The sequence below is a fragment of the Pan paniscus genome, chromosome 9 (assembly GCF_029289425.2).
Source record: "Pan paniscus chromosome 9, NHGRI_mPanPan1-v2.0_pri, whole genome shotgun sequence".
NCBI lineage: Eukaryota > Metazoa > Chordata > Mammalia > Primates > Hominidae > Pan > Pan paniscus.
Window position 1 is genome coordinate 2,690,725 of NC_073258.2, and position 23,158 is coordinate 2,713,882.

General features: G+C 51.4%; 1 long non-coding RNA gene across 1 annotated transcript; it reads left to right on the forward strand.

Moving 5' to 3' along the window:
• The first annotated feature begins 13,027 nt into the window (after positions 1-13,027).
• Positions 13,028-16,853, forward strand: LOC134731159 (uncharacterized). Its single transcript, XR_010113292.1, has 2 exons — positions 13,028-14,778; positions 15,105-16,853. It is a non-coding gene; the product is annotated as an uncharacterized LOC134731159 (long non-coding RNA).
• The last annotated feature ends 6,305 nt before the right edge of the window (positions 16,854-23,158 follow it).

Below are 23,158 nucleotides of genomic sequence, written 5' to 3' on the forward strand. Positions count from 1 at the left end.
GGCAGCCGGATTATCCCATTACCTTCACTATGGTGCCCAGGCAGCTGAATTATCCCATAACCCTCACTGTGGTGCCCAGGCAGCTAGATTATCCCATAACCCTCACTGTGGTGCCCCGGCAGCTGGATTATCCCATAACCCTCACTGTGGTGCCCAGGCAGCCGGATTATCCCATAACCCTCACTGTGGTGCCCAGGCAGCTGAATTATCCCATAACCCTCACTGTGGTGCCCAGGCAGCTGGATTATCTCATAACCCTCACTGTGGTGCCCAGGCAGCTGAATTATCCCATAACCCTCACTGTGGTGCCCAGGCAGCCAGATTATCCCATAACCCTCACCGTGGTGCCCAGGCAGCCGGATTATCCCATTACCTTCAGTGTGGTGCCCAGGCAGCCGGATTATCCCATAACCCTCACTGTGGTGCCCAGGCAGCCGGATTATCCCATTACCTTCAGTGTGGTGCCCAGGCAGCTGGATTATCCCATAACCCTCACTGTGGTGCCCAGGCAGCCGGATTATCCCATTACCTTCACTGTGGTGCCCAGGCAGTTGGATTATCCCATAATCCTCACTGTGGTGCCCAGGCAGCTGGATTATCCCATAACCCTCACTGTGGTGCCCAGGCAGCTGGATTATCCCATAACCCTCACTGTGGTGCCCAGGCAGCTGGATTATCCCATTACCTTCACTATGGTGCCCAGGCAGTTGGTGTTCAGGCCTGCTCAGGCGTCTCATGACCTTCACTGTACTTCTTAGATAAAACAGAATACTTGAAGTCACTAGTTACAGAGAACAGGAATCTATAAACTCATTCCATAAAACAAAGGAAAATTTGTTTTTTCTTCTCCCTGTGTTGAGGGAGTGCTGGGAGAGTCTCAGAGCACATTAGATAATATTATCAGGACTTTTCCTGGGTCTCAGCTGTGTCTGCTGCTGCCTCCGGGACGAGTCAGCCTGATACAGGAAAACCTATTTCTCTTTCTTTTTAATTTTAATTTTATTTAATTTCCTGCCTCATTCCCTTCCCCTCTGAGGCCTTTTATTGTTATTATTTATTTTATTTATTTATTTTTTTGAGTCGGAGTCTTGCTCTGTCGCCCAGGCTGGAGTGCAGTGGCGCGATCTCGGCTCACCGCAAGCTCCGCCTCCCGGGTTCACGCCATTCTCCTGCCTCAGCCTCCCGAGTAGCTGGGACTACAGGCGCCCGCCACCATGCCTGGCTGACTTTTTGTATTTGTAGTAGAGACGGGGTTTCACGTGTTAGCCAGGATGGTCTCGATCTCCTGACCTCGTGATCCGCCCGCCTCGGCCTCCCAAAGGGCTGGGATTACAGGCGTGAGCCACCGCGCCCAGCTCTTGACAAAATTTCTTTAGCAGCTGCTTGAGTGTCCAGTTCATGCATTCCACTTTACCTGAGCTCTGCAGCCTGTAAGCTGTATGTAATTTCCACTTCATTTTTAATAATCAAGTTAAGTCCTGAACTATTTCAGCCATAAATATTGGGCTATTGTCTGATCTTAGAGTTAGAGGCAGTCCAAATCTGGGAATAATGTCTCTTAACAACACCTTGGTTACTTCTAGTGCCTTCTCTGTCCAGGTGGGGAAGGCCTCAACCTCCTGAAAAGGTGCAGATGAACACCCACGTGCACTGATAACCCCCCTCTCAGGGTACTTCCTCGAAGTCCGTACCACAGTTTTTCACAGGGTATGGCTGCCTGGCTCCTGTTTCCCGAACTCCTGGGGGCCGAGTAGGCCCTTGTCGTGGATTGTTCTGAGCACGAATTTAACACCATTTGTTTACAAATGGCTCGAGTAATAGCAGTGAGCCATGGCACATAGAAATGATGCCTTAACAGGGCCGGGCGCGGTGGCTCATGCCTGTAATCCCAGCACTTTGGGAGGCCGAGGCGGGCGGATCACAAGGTCGGGAGATCGAGACCATCCTGGCTAACACATGAAACCCCGTCTCTACTAAAAATACAAAAAAAAATTAGCCGGGTGTGGTGGCGGGCACCTGTGGTCCCAGCTACATGGGAGGCTGAGGCAGGAGAATGGCGTGAACCTGGGAGGCGGAGCTTGCAGTGAGCCGAGATCACGCCACAGCACTCCAGCCTGGGGGATAGAGCGAGACTCCGTCTCAAAAAAAAAAAAAAAAGAAATGATGCCTTAATAACGTCTTTAGTGCTGGTTTTTTGTTTTTTTTTTCCAGTGGAACTGTTTTACAAATCTGAGGGCCACCATTCCAGGTATGGCTAGCCTCCCGTTGGAGAATTTTTACCATCTTTCTTCAATGTAGTTCTTATTCTTGTGGGCAAACCAAGCCTTTTCGTATGGATTGGACCTTGGGATCCCCAGGAGGGGAATCTCCGGGAGCGGGAGGCATAGCTAAGGCTTCCTCTCTAGAAGGTGGAGTTGTCATTACAGCCCGTTTGCCTCTTTGTCTGCCTTTCTGTTTTGCTGCTTTTCAGGGCCTCTTGCAGTGCATCGCTGCCACCTCTTCTGGGGCCCACACAGCGTTTAACAGCGGTGGAATTTCCTCCTTATACTTTGTTTTTTCACTTCCAGCTGTTAAAAGTCTTTTATTCTTTGTAAACAGCCTCATGAACATGCAAAGTGGCAGAAGCATATTTGGAATCTGTGTAAACACTTGCGTTCTGCTCTTTTCCTAGCCAGAGAGCTCTTGTCAGAGCTATTAGCTCTGCTTTCTAAGCAGAAGTTTCTGCAGACACAGACGGTACCTCTACTGCTGAATCCAAAGTCACCACGGCATACCCAGCTCGGCAGACTCCCCTTAGTATGAAACTGCTTCCATCAGTAAAATATTCAATGTCCAGGTCCCCGAGGGGCCAATCTGTTAAATCTTTCCAGCTTGAGAACACTTTATCTACCACGTCCACACAGCAATGAAGGGGACTTCCTATGTAGGGTCCAGCCCTACGGGGGCTTAGCGGGTGTTCTCCCTGTGTGCAGAGACAAGAGATCGTAAGAAATAAAGACACAAGACAAACAGATAAAGAGAAAACAGCTGGGCCCAGGGGACCACTACCACCAAGACATGGAGACCGCTAGTGGCTCCGAACGGCTGGCTGCGCTGATATTTATTGAATACAAGACAAGGGGGCAGGGTACGGAGGGTGAGTCGTCCAAGTAATTGATAAGGTGAAGCAAGTCACGTGATCATAGGACAGGGGGCCTTTCCCTCTTAGGTAGCCGAGCAGAGAGAGAAGGCAGCATACGTCAGCGTTTTCTTCTATGCAGTTATAAGAACAATCAAAGACTTTAAGACTTTCACTATTTCTTCTACCGCTATCTTCTAAGAACTTCAAAGAGGAACCAGGAGTACGGGAGGAGCATGAAAGTGGACAAGGAGTGTGATCATTCAAGCACCACAGGGAGGGGGTTAGGCCTCCGGATGACTGCAGGCCAGGCCTGGAGAATATCCAGCCTCCCACAAGAAGCTGGTGGAGCAGAGTGTTCCCTGACTCCTCCAAGGAAAGGAGACTCCCTTTCACGGTCTGCTGAGTAACAGGTGCCTTCCCAGGCACTGGCGTTACCACTTGACCAAGGAGCCCTCAAGCGGCCCTTATGTTGGCGTGACAGAGGGCTCACCTCTTGCCTTCTAGGTCTCTTCTCACAAAGTCCCTTCAGCACCTGACCCTATACCCGCCGGTTATTCCCAGGTTATATAGTAATGGAACAAAGAGTAATATTAAAAGCTAATGATTAATAATGTTTATAATAACGATTGATAATTGTCCGTGATCATCTCTATATCTAATTTGTGTTATGACTCTATGACTGTTCTTATTCTATTTGCTTTATTATACTGAAACAGTTTGTGCCTTCAGTCTCTTGCCTGGGCACCTGGGTCATCCTCCACCCACAGCTGACTTCACACCGTGCTCTTCCTTGAGCATGTCTCAGGTTTCCGGGAAGCTGATGTTTTTGGGAGTGCAGAAGGCTTGGGAAGTGTGGTTCCCGGTCTCTTACGTGGCCGTCTGTGGAGTAACGTCCGGACGCTGGGGTACCGTGGGAAGGATGGTTCCCGGTCTCTCACGTGGCCGTCTGTGGAGTAGCGTCCGGACGCTGGGGTACCGTGGGAAGGGTGGTTCCCGGTCTCTCACGTGGCCGTCTGTGGAGTAGCGTCCGGACGCTGGGGTACCGTGGGAAGGGTGGTTCCCGGTCTCTCACGTGGCCGTCTGTGGAGTAGCGTCCGGACGCTGGGGTACCGTGGGAAGGGTGGTTCCCGGTCTCTCACGTGGCCGTCTGTGGAGTAGCGTCCGGACGCTGGGGTACCGTGGGAAGGGTGGTTCCGGGTCTCTCACGTGGCCGTCTGTGGAGTAACGTCCGGATGCTGGGGTACTGTCTCTGGCAGGGCTGTTTTCTCAGGCACCTTCTCCCACCTGGACTCAAGGGTTCTGCTTTCTTAGAAGTTTCTGTTTCCTGCTGTTTGGAAATTCGTGAATTGTGTGAGGTCTGAGGAGGGGGGTAACCCATTTCTGAACGTGAAGTTATACATTGAGGGCGGGTAGAAGCACTGTGGGCTAAGGAGGCTTCTCTGCAGGACCCCCATCAGGACCGTGTCAGGGCGGGTGGGAGCACTGTGGGCTAAGTAAGGAGTCTTCTCTGCAGGACCCCATCAGGACGGTGTCAGGGCGGGTGGGAGCACTGTGGGCTAAGTAAGGAGGCTTCTCTGCAGGACCCCCATCAGGACGGTGTCAGGGCGGGTGGGAGCACTGTGGGCTAAGTAAGGAGGCTTCTCTCCAGGACCCCCATCAGGACGGTGTCAGGGCGGGTGGGAGCACTGTGGGCTAAGTAAGGAGTCTTCTCTGCAGGACCCCCATCAGGACGGTGTCAGGGCGGGTGGGAGCACTGTGGGCTAAGTAAGGAGGCTTCTCTCCAGGACCCCCATCAGGACGGTGTCAGGGCGGGTGGGAGCACTGTGGGCTAAGTAAGGAGTCTTCTCTGCAGGACCCCCATCAGGACGGTGTCAGGGCGGGTGGGAGCACTGTGAGCTAAGGAGGCTTCTCTCCAGGACCCCCATCAGGACGGTGTCAGGGCGGGTGGGAGCACTGTGGGCTAAGTAAGGAGTCTTCTCTCCAGGACCCCCATCAGGACGGTGTCAGGGTGGGTGGGAGCACTGTGGGCTAAGTAAGGAGTCTTCTCTGCAGGACCCCCATCAGGACGGTGTCAGGGCGGGTGGGAGCACTGTGGGCTAAGTAAGGAGGCTTCTCTCCAGGACCCCCATCAGGACGGTGTCAGGGCGGGTGGGAGCACTGTGGGCTAAGTAAGGAGTCTTCTCTGCAGGACCCCCATCAGGACGGTGTCAGGGCGGGTGGGAGCACTGTGGGCTAAGTAAGGAGTCTTCTCTGCAGGAGCCACATCAGGACAGCGTCAGGTGACTCCAACCTCCTCTTGTAGGGTTGCCAGAGGCCCCTGTGCGCTCTACTAGGCCTGGGAGTCTCCACTCCAACTTCCTCTTGTAGGGGTGCCAGAGGCCCCTGTGTGCTTTACCAGGCCTGGGAGTCTGCTCTCCTCACCCCAGCTGCTGCAGGACCTCACTGTCTTGGTACAGGTCTGCCAGGCCCCAATGGGGCTTCCACACTCCAGGCCCCACAGGGAGCCCCTCAAGCCCTCGCCTCTCTCGTCACAGGCCTCCTCTGCTGAAATCTTCCCTTTTCTGGGGCTGCGGTCCTGCTCTATGTGGGTTCAGAGGCCTAAGCCTCCCCGTGTCTCCTGGTGCAGGTCAGAGACCCAGTGGCCACTGCTCCTGCCCCACAGCAGCCCTCCAGGCCCAGGACCGGGGACGACAGGGAGCACTGACTGAAGAGGAGGCTGTCTTGGGACACGGGGAGGATTCCAGGGCCTGTGGGGGCAGCTTCAGTGCTCAGGGCTCACACGTGTGACCCCCTCCTTCCTCCTTCCGGGGCCCCTTTGTTTTATAAAATGCCACAGAGGTCGAGGGGACATGAGGGTCGGGGGGGAGGGGGGTTCCTGGACTCGGGGCCACACCCAGTAGGGCTTGGGCAGGGCTCTAGGGCCCCACTGGCCAAAAGCTTCCTGAGATTACAGCAGTTTCCTCTTCCTGCCTCAGTGCCCCACGGACAGGGGGTGCAATCTGAGCAGAATGAGGTGAGGTCACTGGGTCAGCGGCTCCTGTGGCATCTGGCCAAGGACAATGTACTGAGAAGTTTCCCCTGAAAAAATCAGAAACTAAACTCACCTCAGGAGAGGCCCCTGCACCCTCCAAGAGGAAGTGGGAGTCACGTGAGGCTCGTCTTGATTGGGGTTCCTGGAGAGGAGGCCCCCTCTCCCTAGGTGGGGCTCCTGTTTCCCCTGCTCTGCTCTGAGGTCCCCAGGGTCCAGTCCCCTCCCCACCGTATCCTGGAGCTTGTCAAGGCCACCAGAGACCTGCTCCCTGTGCCGTCTCAGACTGGACTCTGGGGTCTCCGGTGCCTCCTCTGATTCTGCACCTCGGTGCAGCCTCTGGCCTGGCTGCGCTCTGAGGAGCTCCCTGTGGCCACCGAGCCCTTGGAACGCGGCCAGTTCCATTCTCAAACTGCTGTGAGTGCAAAGCTCATGCTGGATTTTGAAGATTTGGTGAGAAAAAAAATTTCTTTGTAAAATGTCAGTATTTCATCAATAGTATATTTTGTTGATGATATGTTGAGAAACTATTTTGGATATGTTTGTTTAAGTAGATTGCTGGCCAGGCATGGTGGCTCACTCCTGTAATCCCAGCACTGGGAGGCCAAGGCAGGAGGATCGCCTGAGGCCGGGTGGTTGAGGCTGCCGTGAGCTGTAATGGTGCCACTGCCCTCCAGCATGGATGACAGAGACCCCACCTCTAAAAGCAATTAATTAATTAAAATTAAATCCGTAAAAAATTTTTTTAATTAAAATTTTAAAAAATAGATTATTAAAACAAATATCACCCATTTACTTTTGCTTTTTTAGAAACATTGGTACTGGAAGATTTAGAATTGGGTGTGCAGGGCCCACCCTCTTCGCTCATGTCACTGGCCCCTTCCGCTGGCGGCATTGCAGGGGGAGCCGCCGTGCATCCAGAAGTGAGGGTCCTGGCCTGGAGATCTGCTCCCGCAAGTCCACCAGGACTCCGGCTTCCTCTCAGGGGTTCACTTCTTTCTTGAATTAGAGCTGGGTCTCCTGGCCACAAAGGAGCTGTATCTTTGAGGCTTGGAGCCTTCTCCAAATATGCCTCGTATGGCACGGGGCAGGCCTCTGGGCAGTGGGCAGTGGGGGCTCGCTGCCGCCAGTCCCTGACCCCCGCCTTGGTGTGAGTGCTTCAAGTGGCTTCCCCACTGCCGTTCAAACACAATAACTTCAGAAGGTGGCATTTGTACCTGACATCTTGGGAATCTTAAGACTTTTTCTAATGGTTTCCAAGGACAGGCTAATAATCAGAGAGATGAGAACAACCTGGTCATCATTAGGAAAACAAAATGTTCTCACTGCACAGGAAAATAAGGTTGATATTTCTGTGAACCTACTCAAATTAACACCCAATCAAAACCAATTTTTTTTTTTTTCGAGATGGAATCTCACCCTTGTCGCCCAGGCTGGAGTGCGATGGCGTGATCTCGGCTCACCGCAACCTCTGCCTCCCGGGTTCAAGCAATTCCCAGCCTCAGCCTCCCAAGTAGATGAGATTACAGGCATGAGCCACCACGCCAGGCTAATTTTGTACTTTTGGTAGAGATGGGATTTCTCCATGTTGGTCAGGCTGGTCTCGAACTCCCGACCTCAGGTGATCTGCCTGTCTCAGCCTCCCAAAGTGCTGGGATTACAGGTGTGTGCCACCATGCCTAGCCACAAAACTGATTTTTTAAAAATTTATCTGGATTGTAAAAAAATATATCTTCTTCTTTTTTTTTTTTTTTTTTTTTTTCCTGAGACGGAATCTCGCTCTGTCGTCCAGACTGGAGTGCAGTGGCGCAATCTCAGCTCACTGCAAGCTATGCCTCCCGGGTTCACACCATTCTCCTGCCTCAGCCTTCTGAGTAGCTGGGACTACAGGCGCCCGCCACCACGCCTGGCTAATTTTTTGTATTTTTAGTACAGATAGAATTTCACCGTGTTAGCCAGGATGGTCTCAATCTCCTGACCTTGTGATCTGCCTGCCTCGGCCTCCCAAAGTGCTGGGATTACAGGTGTGAGCCACCGCGCCCGGCCTGTCTTCTTCTTCCTAAGTAAGTGAAGGAAATAATGTATACAGTGGTCCATTTCCAAGACAAAGTGCCTTAAATCAGCTTAGGTCAGCAAACTACAGAAGAAACAGGATATACTAGGCCCCTGCTTGGATAGCTGATGCCTTCTTGTCAGCCTTCTCCCTCCCCTTCTCCCTCCACTTAGTTGCCCTTACCCAAACCAGGGAAGTTTAGTCTGAGATAAAAGTTTACTAGCCTGCAAAATAGCTCGGTTTGTCTGTCCTTATCAGCCTGCCCAGCTACTTAGCTCATAAGTCAAATACACAGAGCCCCTGGGCTGACTGGGATGGCAATGCATTGTGGGCTGCAACAAAATGCAGCAGGACAACCCAAAAGAAGACACCTAAAGCTCCTGCCCAACAACCAATGGGAAGACTGTGACCCCACAGTACTCAGCCTATAAGGATGCGGGGGAGGGGCCTGTGCACTGGGGGATAAATCGCTGGTTGTGACTGTGCTGTGAGTGCCTGCCCATCAGATAGATGCCTGATCTTGCAAGACCATCATCAAAAGTCTCACTTCTGCTGTCTTCTGCATTTCTAAATCCATTCTTTGGGTTCGGACGAGTGAGTTTGTTTCTCACAGTAAGCTCTAGAATTTTGTGACTTAGCAGTTTAAGGAAAAAGCAAGTCTCCGTGGGGGTCTCTTAATGGCCAAAAAATAGAGTAAGGAATAAATAGAGGTTTTTTTTGTTTTGTTTTGATTTGTGGGTTTTGTTTGTTTCTTTGTTTGAAACAGGGTCTCACTCTGTCACCCAGGCTGAAGCGCAGTGGCACCATCACAGATCACCGCAGACTCCACCTCCTGGGCTCAAGCGATCCTCCTGTCTCAGCCTCCCGAGTAGCTGGAACTCCCAAGTAACACACACATTAGCATGCCCAGCTAATGTTTAAATTAGGGTTTTAATTCACAGAGAAATAAAGAGCATCTGAGCATTCATCTTCCACAAAAGCAATCTGAAATCGTCTCTGTAAGCGGGCGCCCTGTCTTTCTGCAGGCTCAGTGTGGAGAATGAGGTTGCATCTCAGGATGGCCACAGCTCCTTCCTTCCCAAGCCCTTTCTTCAGCAGCCGTGGTGGGAGCTGCAGCGGAAAAGCCCCTTTGGAGTTGCAGCTAGAGGGTGCCTTCCAGGAGCTGCTGGGCCAGCTTCACCAATGCCTGCAGGCGGTCAGGACAGATTCAGAGAAGCTCTGGGTCAGAACGAGGGTGAAAAGCCCCTTCCTCGAGCTTCCGGTCGAACAGCCCCATGGGGGTGCCCTGACCTTCTTGCTCTAATGCAGCTGCTGTTCCCCGGGGCAGCGACTCCCCTTCTCTCCCTCCCAAGTGCGGCCCTGCCCTCTTCACAGGCACACACCCCACAGCACGTGCGGTGCCTCAAGGCGCCCAAGGTGCACGGGGAGGCCCATCAGTGCTGTTCCCCAAGCCTCCAGCTTTCTTGCTGGAATCTTTCTTCCCCACCCCTTTGCAGCTTGGCATGAGCTTGTCACTTGAGGTGGCCAGTGAGATGTTGTGGGCATGAGAGGTGGTGCCAAGAGATCAGGCGTGACTCCACCTCCCGTTCCCACCTCGGAGGCCTGGTAGCACATGCTGGGGGCTCCCCAACCCGGGCGGCTGGGCGAGGACGAGGCGCAGACCCCATACCCGCCACAGGCCCACACTGGAGGGAGTCAGCGGCTGAGGGTCGGGCTGTTCGTTACCACCGCACAGCCTGGCTCATCCTGGCTCATCCTGGCTCATCCTGGCTGACTCGGGGCAGTGCTGCCCGGGCCAGGCGGAGCAGGGAGGACGTGGTGGGGTGTTTGGAAGGCGGAGCAAGAACCTAATAAATGTGAGCCCTGGACTCTGAGGCCGGGCAGTGAATGTTCTGCGGGTGCTGTCTGCGGCCAGATGTGGGTTTTGGCATCATGAGTTCAGGAGAGAACTGGCCGGTGGGTGAGCAGGTGTGAAAGGAAACCGAGAAAACCCAGGGGGGACTTTGTGGGTTAAAAGAGGCAACTGCCTTTCCATCCTGACCAGCAGGAGGGAAGACTGCAGAGACCCTCGAATGTCGATCTCAGCGGTTGCGGCTAGGATGGAATCAAGAGCAGGCCACCGCACCCACCGCTGACAAATCTCCAGGTAGGATCCAGCCAAGGGAATGGCCCAGGAAAGCCCTTTTATTGCACCAAATGCTCCAAGAAAAAGAGACTAAGGGAGTGATTCATGGTCTCAAGCCTGACCTGATGCCACGTTTTGTGCAGAGAGATTCTAGGGGGAGGGGGCAGTGGGGGCTGAGGACGGCCAAGGAAGGAAATGCAGCAAAGCCAAGAGCAGGGAGAACGAGCAGGTGTGACTCCGGCACAGGGACCTGACTAAATCAGACTGAAGTTTAAAAAGCTGATTTACGCCAGGTGCTGTGGCTCACGCCTGTAATCCCAGCACTTTGGGAAGTTGAGGCGGGCGGATCACTTGAGCCCAGGAGTTCACGACCAGCCTGGGCAACATGGTGAGACCCTGTCTCTACAAAAAGTATGAAAAAATAGCCAGTGGTGGTGGTGCATGCCTGCGGTCCCACCCACTCGGGAGACTGAGGTGGGAGGATCACTTGAGCCCAGGAGGTCGAGGCTGCACTGAGTGTTGATCGGTCACGTCGCTGCACTCCAGCCTGGGTGACAGAGCCAGACCCTGCTGTCAGGCCTCCGAGCCCAAGCCTGGACGTGTACATCCAGATGGCCTGAGGCAGCTGAAGAACCACAAGAGAAGTGAAAATGGCCAGTTCCTGCCTTAACTGACGACATTGCCTCATGAAATTCCTTCTCCTGGACAGTGAGTCTCAGAAGTTCCCCCACCCAGCACCCTGTGACCCCTGCCCCTGCCCGCCAGAGAACAACCCTCTTTGACTGTAATTTTCTGCTACCCACCCAGATCCTATAAAATGGCCCCACCCCATCTCCCTTTGCTGACCACCTGCACCCAGGTGATTAAAAAGCTTTATTGCTGGCCGGGCGCGGTGGCTCACGCCTGGAATCCCAGCACATTGGGAGGCCGAGACAGGCAGATCACGAGGTCAGGAGATGGAGACCATCCTGGCTAACACGGTGAAACCCCGTCTCTACTAAAAATACAAAAAATTAGCCGGGCGTGGTGGCAGATGCCTGTAGTCCCAGCTACTCGGGAGGCTGAGGCAGGAGAATGGCGTGAACCCGGGAGGCGGAGCTTGCAGTGAGCCGAGATCGTGCCACAGCACTCCAGCCTGGGGGACAGAGCCAGACTCCGTCTCCAAAACAAAAAAAAGCTTTATTGCTCACACAAAGCCTGTTTGATGGTCTCTTCACATGGACGCGCATGACACCTGCCTCAAAAAGAAAAAGAAAAAGAAAAAGAAAAAAAAGTTGATCAAAGATTTGAAAGAGCTGCACTGTCCTAAAAACACAGGCTGGATCCAAAGAGATTGTGACAACTTGAGACTCAAAGTAGCCCTTGGGCCCCCCCATGTCTCTATAGGCAAGAAAGGGGCTGAGGAAGCCACTCAACTCTCCAGCACCCACCCTGTGGGGCCACGGAGGACCGTGGGGATGGGAAGTGTCCTCTCCACCGAGCACAGCCCTCATCTCTTCCCGGAAGTTGCTCCCCGGCGTCAGCGTCCTCACCCAGCCACCCCTGGGACTTTGGAGTTGCTGAAGAGCATGACTGCTGGGATCTGCCTTCTTCCCTTCCAAACCGTCGAAGCCCCTGTCCCTGCTCCTTGGTTGAATACTCGGGGCATGGGCAGAAAACTCTTCATCTTTTTAATTCAGGGCCCTCCAGCTTGGGAGGAGACACAGCTAGGCTGGATGCGGCAACTTGTGTACTTTTGACCTTCGTGTAGCTGGAGGACACCGGGTTGCCCTTGAGGAAGCAGGTGTATTTTGCCTGCAGGAAGGGCAGTCTTCCGAGTACCTCGCAGGTGTCTGGATGTGGTGCGCATTGGTGCTGTTCATCAGACACCTTCGGCTGTCCTCTGGGCAGATGGCAGGGTTGTGTCTTCCCATGGAGTTCCTTCCTTTCGCCTCAGTGACCACGGAGACGCATGTCGAGGTGTGACCTCGCCTGGGCCTCTGCATGAGGGTGGGGAGCAGAGTCCTCCTTAGTGGGAGTGGAGCGTGCACGGGACGTAATTACGTGGGGCCATTTGTTACGCAGCCTAACACAGCCTGTCCTGGCTGATGCAGATGGCCATTGCAGCAGTCATCTGCAGGTCCTCAGCTTAGTCTCACCCTCACTGGAGATCGTAGCCTTGGCCTCACAGGTGCTCCAGATCTTTTCCTGGCAGAATTTTGGTGACTTCAGAAATATGATTACTGCTGAACCCACTTCTCCCAGCATTTCTATTTGTGGTTGCCTGGTGTGTTTAAAGTCTGTGTTGATGGGTGCGTATATTTTTAACGTTTCCCTATTGTGAAATTTAATAAATTTACAGCAAAATGTATAAAATACGAAAGTAAAAAACTATCACCCTAGTCAAAAAATGGTGCATTACCCATCCCTGAGAAGATGCCTGCCTGTCCCTGCCCAGTCACGACTTTCACTCGCGTCCGTCCATGTGAAGAGACCACCAAACAGGCTTTGTGTGAGCAATAAAGCTTTTTAATCCCCTGGCGCAGGCGGGCTGAGTCCAAAAAGAGAGCCAGCGAAGGGAGATAGGGGTGGGGCCATTTTATAGGATTTGGGTGGGTAAAGGAAAATTACAGTCAAAGGGGGTTGTTCTCTGGCGGGCAGGGGTGGGGGTCACAAGGTGCTCAGTGGGGGAGCTTTTCCAGCCAGCAGGAGCCAAGAGAAGGAATTTCACAAGATAATGTCATCAGTTCAGGCAGGAACAGGCCATTTTCACTTCTTTTGTGATTCTTCACTTGCTTCAGGCCATCTGGGCGTATATACGTGCAGGTCACAGGGGATACGGTGGCTTAGCTTGGGCTCAGAGGCCTGACAACCACCCCTCCCATCCCAAAGGCCACCACTCCGGACTTCTGTGGTGAACACATTCTTGCTTCTTGTCAGGATTTTAACACCCACGTGTGGGTTAAACCAAACCTAATCGAGTGTTGGCTAAACCCAAACACGATGAGTTAGAGCTTCCAACATCTAAGTTCTTGGACCTCTGCTGATTAGGGTTTTCTATGGAGGCCTCATTATGTACGGACGACTGCTTAAATCATTCCCCTAGGGAGTGACTCAATCCGGTCCCTCTCCCCTCCCCACAGGCTGAGGGTGGGGCCGGCAGTTCCAGCCCTCGAATCGCCTGGCAACCAGAGCCCCTTTCCAAAGGCCTCTCACAGCGTAAACGCAGGTGTGGTTGAGAGAAGCGCTGTCTTTACTCCTCATCGCCTCGGAATCACAAGGTGTTAGGGGCTCTGCAGAACCGGGAACGAAGCCCAAGCCGGTTTTTCTTACTGTATCAGCATATCCATTTCCCATTCCTTGAAAAAATCTTCAAGTTTACCTTTTGTTTCCAAAAGCATAGCGAGCACCGCTGCTTTATTGTCTGGGAATTCCAGCACCCGGAGTTTTTGCTGCCTGTGGCTCCTGCTTGTCCCTCGCCCTCACTGTCTTCTCTCTCCACGGTGCCTGTTTATGTTTCATTGTTGGACACGGAGCGACTTCCAGGCCTGGGGTGTTATCTCCATCAGGGGAGGATTGCCTGCTGATTCCGTCAGGCACCGGGAATCACCCAAGTTCAGTTTCAGAGAACTTTTCCATATTTCTGGGTCTTTTCTTAAAATGTATCTCTTATTAAATCTGTCTTTTAATTCATATTTATTATAATAATTCTTCTACAAGGACATTTCTGCCATAGTTTTTATATTTTCTATTTGCCCTACTTTTGGGGTTTTTTTCTTTTGGTGATTATCATGAGAGATTTTTTCTTTTATAACTTTTCTTTTTTTTTTTTGAGATGGAGTCTCGCTCTGTCGCCCAGGCTGGAGTGCAGTGGCACGATTTTGGCTCACTGCAACCTCCGCCTCCCGGGTTCACGCCATTCTCCTGCCTCAGCCTCCCGAGTAGCTGGGACTACAGGCACTGGCCACCATGCCTGGCTAATTTTCGGTATTTTTAGTAGTCAGGGTTTCACTGTGTCAGCCAGGATGGTCTCGATCTCCTGACCTCGTGATCTGCCCGCCTCGGCCTCCCAAAGTGCTGGGATTACAGGCATGAGACACCGCGCTCGGCATAACTTTTCTAAAAATTTATATTTATTCATTCATTCAACAAATACATACACACACACACACACACACACATTTTTTTCTTAAGATGGAGTTTTGCTGTTGCCTAGGCTGGTCTCAAACTCCTGGCCTCAGGCTGTCCTCCCACCATGCCTGGCACAACAAAACGTATTGAGTCCCTCCTTTTTGTTGTTGGGGCTTCAAATCTGATCTTCAAATATGGCCCTTTGGCATGTTGAGTACTTGGGTATGGGGGCACTAAGGGCCTCAGAAGCAAAGCCTCTCTGACCTTCTCCTTCCCTCCTATTTCCTGCCCCATTTTCTCCCCAGTGTGAATCACAGAAACCAGAATTCCTTTTCCCCATGGTGAGTCATAGAAAATAGAACTCCTCTCCCCCAAAGCAGGCCGAAAACCTGGAAGGTCACTCTGTCCCTTTCCCTCGGAGGCCTTCCTTCCAAGAGGTCCTGCCCCCATGCGTGGGAGGGAGGAAGGGGCTTTGCAGGGGAGGCTGAGAAGGCTCTGGGCAGCCTTGCTGGGTCCCCCCTCAGCCTTCCCGCTGGCTTGTTCCCGTTTCTGCACAGCTGCACATTCTTCATCTAATCTGAGCATAAAGAGCTTCCCTGGGTCTCTGGGTCTTCCGTGCCACACACACCTTGGACGCAATAAATGTGCTCTGCTTTCCTCTTGGTAGCTGTGTGTTGTTGAAGAGTGTCGCTGTGACCCAGTGACGGGTGAAGAAACTTCTCACGGCTTTTCTGCTCCGAGTGTCACTGTGACGGGTGAAGAAAGATCTCACGGCTTTTCTGCTCCGAGTGTCGCCGTGACCCAGTGACGGGTGAAGAGAGGTCTCACGGCTTTTCTGCTCCGAGTGTCACGGTGACCCAGTGACGGGTGAAGAAAGGTCTCACGGCTTTTCTGCTCCGAGTGTCCCTGTGACCCACTGACGGGTGAAGAGAGGTCTCACGGCTTTTCTGCTCCGAGTGTCCCTGTGACCCAGTGACGGGTGAAGAGAGGTCTCACGGCTTTTCTGCTCCAAGTGTCGCCGTGACCCTGTGACGGGTGAAGAAAGGTCTCACGGCTTTTCTGCTCCGAGTGTCCCTGTGACCCAGTGACGGGTGAAGAGAGGTCTCACGGCTTTTCTGCTCCAAGTGTCGCCGTGACCCTGTGACGGGTGAAGAAAGGTCTCACAGCTTTTCTGCTCCGAGTGTCGCCGTGACCCTGTGACGGGTGAAGAAAGGTCTCACAGCTTTTCTGCTCCGAGTGTCGCTGTGACGGGTGAAGAGAGGTCTCACGGCTTTTCTGCTCCGAGTGTCGCCGTGACCCAGTGACGGGTGAAGAAAGGTCTCACAGCTTTTCTGCTCCGAGTGTCCCTGTGACCCAGTGACGGGTGAAGAAAGGTCTCACAGCTTTTCTGCTCCGAGTGTCGCTGTGACGGGTGAAGAGAGGTCTCACGGCTTTTCTGCTCCGAGTGTCGCTGTGACGGGTGAAGAGAGGTCTCACGGCTTTTCTGCTCCGAGTGTCGCCATGACCCAGTGACAGGTGAAGAAAGGTCTCACGGCTTTTCTGCTCCGAGTGTCCCTGTGACCCAGTGACGGGTGAAGAAAGGTCTCACAGCTTTTCTGCTCCGAGTGTCGCTGTGACGGGTGAAGAAAGGTCTCACGGCTTTTCTGCTCCGAGTGTCGCCGTGACCCAGTGACGGGTGAAGAGAGGTCTCACGACTTTTCTGCTCCGAGTGTCGTTGTGACCCTGTGACGGGTGAAGAGAGGTCTCACGGCTTTTCTGCTCCGAGTGTCGCTGTGACCCTGTGACGGGTGAAGAGAGGTCTCACGGCTTTTCTGCTCCGAGTGTCGCTGTGACCCTGTGACGGGTGAAGAGAGGTCTCACGGCTTTTCTGCTCCGAGTGTCGCTGTGACCCTGTGACGGGTGAAGAGAGGTCTCACGGCTTTTCTGCTCCGAGTGTCGCTGTGACCCTGTGACGGGTGAAGAAAGGTCTCACGGCTTTTCTGCTCCCACAGTGCCAAGAATTGTTGCACATGATGAAACAAACCAAAACACCCTAAAATACTGGGGGTTGTTGAGATGATGAACGTTAAAACACAGGGTGATGCTCTGTCCCTCTCTCTGCTTGCCTGATGGCAGGACAGCAAGTTACAAAGACTAAGGTCTTCCTGGCCTCCTCTCTGCCTTTCGCACCTGAAGACACTTGTGTATCAGCTCAGAGACAGAGAGATTCCAGGAGGAGATGTTACTCTTCCCGTAAAGGTTCCTCCCCACATTTTCCTGCCTTTGTCTTGTTCCCATAGGATTTATGGCTCATGTTAAAATACCATTTAAGTAAGGCTCCTAAGCCATTGCAGAGAGAGAGAAATACTTTTAACCTGAGGCCTCTCCCGTGAGACGGGTACGGCAGGCATCAATAAACTGCTGTTGATTTTTCTCATGTTAATCTCACTTTTATTTTCAGGAGACGGTCTCAACTAAGAACCTAGGAGGGAAAGAACAATGCTGTATCTTCTCCCCTACAGTGGTGGGCACACGGTGTGGCCTAGTGAGCTCTCGTGATGGGGGTCTTAAGACCCACACTGTTCATTCGCCCCATTCACTTCCTGGAGTTAGCACACCTGGAGCTCCTGGTACCACGCACCCTTTGGCAAACCTTCCCATATCCCTTCGATCTCTCACCCCCAGACTGAAGCAATTGTCTTGCCTTAGCCAGCTGAGTAGCTGGGATTACAGGTGCACGCCACCATACCTGGCTAATTTTTGTATTTTTAGTAGAGATGGGGTTTCACCATGTTGGCCAGGCTGGTCTCAAACTCCTGACCTCAACCTGCCTCAGCCTCCCAAAGTGCTGTGATTACAGCCATGAGCCACCACATCCAGCCTAAACCTCTTTTCTGTATAAATTACCCAGACTCAGATAGTTCTTTATAGCAATGAGAGAAGGGACTAATACACCGACTCTTACTATGTCACCCAGGCTGGTCTTGAACTCCTGGGCTCAAGCAACCCTCCTCCCTCAGCCTCCCAAAGTGCTGGCAATATAGGCATGAGCCACCACTTCTATTTCCTTTATAGAATTAAATTTCTCTTACAAAAGGTCTCAAAATAATTGGATCAAAATAATGTTTCTGCCAGAGTAGCACATTTGGGGCCTACATTGGCTAGATCAGAGGCTTCTCAGCCCAGTTTATGCTTTTTAACTCCATCACTGAGTTCAGGGTGGAGCCTACTGATGAACTGGCAAGCATTTTCCATGCCTGGAGTTAGCATGAATAGGCCAGGATATAATTCTACATCATCAGCAAATTTCTGGGACAGGGAAACCTTTCACTATTGTTCTGAGCTCAGATTTTAATCAAGATGTCAATGTGGTTAAAGAAGGAAGGCCTGGTTGATCTAAAGGCCTAACACGATGAAAGTTTGGCTAACTTTCTTTTTGCCTCTGGGGTATAAAAGTTACTGAGCAAAAAAGTGAGTAGTTCAGAGCAATCTGGCAGAGCAAGATGGAGAGAAAGAGAGAAGGGCTCATCTGTGTTTAGTCAGTAGACATGCCCTTTTTCATTGTCAATTAACTGCTTTGGTTTTCTATTTGCCTTTTCTATGGAGTCTTTTAGAGAGACAATTTCGGATTCATTTAGTCTTTTAGCAGCCTGTGCATGCCAATCAAAAAATCATCTGGGCATGGAGGCTCTCGCCTGTAATCCCAGCACTTTGGGAGGCTGAGGCAGATGGATCACTTGAGCTCAGGAGTTCGAGACCAGCCCGGGCAACATGGTGAAAACCCATATCTACTAAAAATACAAAAAATTAGCCGGGCTTGGTGGCGCATGCCTATAGTCCCAGCTACTCAGGAGGCTGAGGCAGGAGAATCACTTGAACCCAGGAGGTGGAGGTTGCAGTGAGCTGAGATCACGCTGCTGCACTCCAGCCTGGGTGACAGAGTGAGACTCTGTGTCAAAAACAACATGTGAATTAAAAAATGCATTCCATTTTCTCTTAGTTGCTTTGGATCCCATCTTTTGCAGTGGACACCACAGATGAACAGCTTTGTCTAGGTCATCACTTACCCACTGCAGCCACCACTTAATTCTAAGGTGTCTTTGGTAAAGTTCACCAGTTTCTCTAGACAAGTACTGGTTCTCAGGTGGAGGAATCTCAGACTCTGTGGATTCAGATAAACTTATTATTCTGTCTTCCCAAACCCTTACCTATGTGAAGATGCCTACTGGACCCAGTCCAGTTTCTGTAGGTCCCCTACTAGGCCCAGTTCAGTTTCTGATAGATCCAGTTTGACGCTAGATCTAGTCTGGATTTTTTTTTTTTTTTTTTTTTTTTGAGACTGAGTCTCACTCTGTCGCCCAGGCTGGAGTGCAATGGCACAATCTCGGCTCACTGCAACCTCCGCCCCCCGAGTTCAAGTGATTCTCCTGCCTCAGCCTCCCGAGCAGCTGGGATTACAGGCACCTGCCACCACACCTGGCTAATTTTTGTAGTTTTAGTAGAGACAGGGTTTCACCATCTTGGCCAGGCTGGTCTTGAACTCCTGACCTCGTGATCTGCCCACCTCAGCCTCCCAAAGTGCTGGGATTACAGGCGTGAGCCACTGTGCTTGGCCCTGGAATTTTTTTTTTTTTTTTAAATGCTCAAATAAAGTTGGAGATCTTAGGATGAAAGTTGCAGAACTTGCATGAAGTAGAAAAATTAGGCCAGGCACGGTGGCTCACGCCTGTAATCCCAGCACTTTGGGAGGCCAAGACAGGCAGATCACGAGGTCAGGAGATCGAGAACATCCTGGCTAACACAGTGAAACCCCGTCTCTACTAAAAATACAAAAAAATTAGCTGGGCGTGGCGGCAGGCGCCTGTAGTCCCAGCTACTCGGGAGGCTGAGGCAGGAGAATGGCGTGAACCCGGGAGGCAGAGCTTGCAGTGAGCCAAGATCGCACCACTGCACTCCAGCCTGGGCGACAGAGCGAGACTCCATCTCAAAAAAAAAAAAAAAAAGGCAACTGCCTTCTTTGTCTGGTGCTCAGACTTTCAGGATGCATGTCTGCTGAGCCAGTGTACACCTTAAATAAACTCTCCTTCACCCCGTTCCATCTCTCCAGCTTCCCGATTTCCTGCAACAGCATCCAGGAGGGATCTTCTGGTGGGGATTCCACATCAGCAGCAAGAAAGCAGTGAGTACAGGGGCTCCACGGGCGTCCACACAGGATTCTTCATTGCTGCCAGGTGTCTTTATGGCCAGGAGGAGACTCTTCCAGGTCTCACTTCTGACACCTGAACTGCTAAAAAGATAAAGAGACACATTAAAAAATTTTAGGATCTATTTTAGCAAACAGCAATTCATGAATTGGGCAGCTCCAAACTGCAAGTCGTTCAGGGCTCCCGGAAAACATTTACAAGTTACACATGGAAGCAAAATTTATTTTAAAAAATTGGGCCGGGCACGGTGGCTGATGCCTGTAATCCCAGCACTTTGGGAGGTCGAGGCGGGCGGATCATGAGGTCAGGAGATCGAGACCATCCTGGCTAACACGGTGAAACTCCGTCTCTACAAAAAATACAAAAAAAAAAAAATAGCCAGGTGTGGTGGCAGGGGCCTGTAATCCCAGCTACTCAGGAGGCTGAAGCAGGAGAATGGCGTGAACCCGGGAGGCAGAGGTTGCAGTGAGCCAAGATCGTGCCACTGCACTCCAGCCTGGGTGACAGAGCAAGACTCTGTCTCAAACAAACAAACAAACAAATAAACAAAAAATTGATTGGTTAAATTAAAGCAGTAGCTTCAAAGTCCTTAGTCTGAAGCTGCGTTTTCATGGTATCTAACGATTGTGTCTAGTTTGAAGTCATGTTAGGATCTAGCCATTCATGCTGAGTTGGGTTTCAGTTACCTTATCTGAGAACTCAGGGCACTGGGAGCGTCCTCAATCTAATGGCCTCCCAATTAATTACTTCAACATAATTTTCTGAGAAATCAGGTATCAATCTAATTCCTGTTTCATTGTAGGAGACCTATTTTTTCTTTCTGGAACTTTCTCTTTCTGGAACTTTTTCTTTGATACTCTTCAGTTTCACTGTGGTACATGAAAATGTAGGTTATTTCTTGTCTCACCTCTTTGCAGCCTTTCGGTCTGAAGCCCTTCATCTTTCCTCATTTATTCGGGTATTTCTTTCTCCCACTGCTTTTGGCTCCCCCTTCTAGAACATGGAATAGTGACAGGTATGCACCCCTCTCTCTTTCCCTCCTCTCAGCTCCGTGTTGCATGTGCCCTTTCTTTATTCTTTCATGATAATTCCTAGCACCACTCTCAACGGAGCTGGCGACGCAATGTCCACTCTTCGGTTGGGTCCGTTGCCTTTTTATAATTCTGGCCGTCATAATACTATAAAAGCCAGCACTCCTTCTATCACAATCTGTTCGGCGGGGGAAAAGCTGTCACTTTCTTTCTTTTTTTTTTTTTTTTTTGAGATGGAGTCTCACTCTGTCACCCACGCTGGAGTGCAGTGGCGTGATCTCCGCTCACTGCAAGCTCCGCCTCCCAGGTTCAAACGATTCTCCTGCCTCAACCTCCCAAGTAGCTGGGACTACAGGCGCCCGCCACCATGCCCGGCTAATTTTTGTATTTTTACTAGAGACAGAGCTTCACCATATTGGCCAGGCTGGTCTCAAACTCCTGATCTCAGGTGATCTGCCTGCCTCCGCCTCACAAAATGCTAGGATTACAGGCGTGAGCCACCGTGCCCGGCCAAAACTATCACTTTCTAAGTGCTTAACCTGTACCAAGCATGGTACTAAGTGCTTTACATATATATATTGAACACTCGTAACAACCTGCTGACATAGGTGCTGTCATTGGCCCAATTTTTCAGAAGGCAAAATGGAGACACAGAGAGAGGTTAGGCAATCTGCCCGATCTCACACAGCTGAAACGCAGCAACAGGGTAGCGATCTGTGCCGGGAAGGTCGGCTGCAGGACCTGCGCTCAGTCATGTGCTACTTTGTTAGTCCACCTTTTGTATTATTTCTTTCCAGGTACTTAATATTGATTTTTTCTCTAACTTTTTATTTTGAAACAATTTAGGACTTACTGAAAAGTTGCAAGAACAGTACAGAGAGCTTCTGTACCTCCCTCACCCAGCTCCCACCACTGACAGCATCTTACATGACTGTAATATAATTACCAAAAGGGAGAAATTAACATTGGCACAGTGCTGTTCAACAAAGACCTTATTCAAATGTCACGGTTTTTTCACTAATGTCCTCTTCTGTTCTGTTCCATTTTGCATTTCACTGTTACTTCTCCCAGCCTCCTGCAGCCTTGTTTTTCCTTGTATTTCATGATCTGAACACTTTCATAGACTATCCACCAGCTATCTTGTAGAATATCACTCAGTTTGTGTTTGTTTGATGTTTTTCCATTTTGGAACGAGGTTATGCCTTTTTGGCAGTAATACTGCAGAAATGGGCTGGGCACAGTGGCTCATGCCTGTAATCCCAACAATTGGGGAGGCTGAGGCAAGAGAATCGCTTGAGCGCAGGAGTTTAAGACCAGCCTGGGCAACATAGCAAGACCCCATCTCTACAAAAGAATTTTTAAATAGCCAAATGTGGTGGTGCATGCCTGCAGTCCAAGCGACTCAGTAGGCTGAGGCAGGAGGATCACTTGAGCCCAACAGGTGGAGGCTGCAGTTAGCCATGATCATGCCATTGCCCTCCAGCTTGGGTGACTGAAAGAGACCCTGTCTCAAAAATAATAATAACGGCCGGGCGCGGTGGCTCACGCCTGTAATCCCAGCACTTTGGGAGGCCGAGGCAGGCGGATCACGAGGTCAGGAGATCGAGACCATCCTGGCTAACACGGTGAAACCCCGTCTCTACTAAAAATACAAAAAATTAGCCGGGCGTGGTAGCGGGCGCCTGTGGTCCCAGCTACTCGGGAGGCTGAGGCAGGAGAATGGTGTGAACCCAGGAGGCGGAGCTTGCAGTGAGCCGAGATCGCACCACTGCACTCCAGCCTGGGCGACAGAGTGAGACTCCGTCTCAAAAAAAAAAATAATAAAATAATAATAATAATAATAACACAGAAATGATGTTTGGCGCGGTGGCTCACACCTGTAATCCCAGCACTTTGGGAGGCTGAGGTGGGCAGATCACGAGGTCAGGAGATCGAGACCATCCTGGCTAACATGGTGAAACCCCATTTCTACTAAAAATACAAAAAATTAGCCGGGCGTGGTGGCAGGTGCCCGTGGTCCCAGCTACTCGAGAGGCTGAGGCAGGAGAATGGCGTGAACCCGGGAGGCGGAGCTTGCAGTGAGCCACTGCACTCCAGCCTGGGTGACAGAGCAAGACTCCGTCTCAAAAAAAACAAAAACAAAACAAAACAAAACTTTACCAGGTGCACTCAAATGCAGGTTTCTTTGTTTTGGTGGGTTTTTTTTTTTTTTTTTTTTTTGACAGAGTCTTGCTCTGTCACCCAAACCGAAGTGCAGTGGCACAATTTTGGCTCACTGCAACCTCTGCCTCCCAGGTTCAACTGATTCTCCTGCCTCAGCCTCCCCAGTAGCTGGGATTACAGGCATGCACCACCACACCTGGCTAATTTTTGTGTGTTACTAGTAGAGACAGGATGTCACCATGTTGGCCAGGCTGTTTTCGAACACCTGACCTCAGGTGATTCACCTGCCTCAGCTTCCCAAAGTGTTGGGATTACAGACATGAGCCACCTTGCCCGGCCCTCAA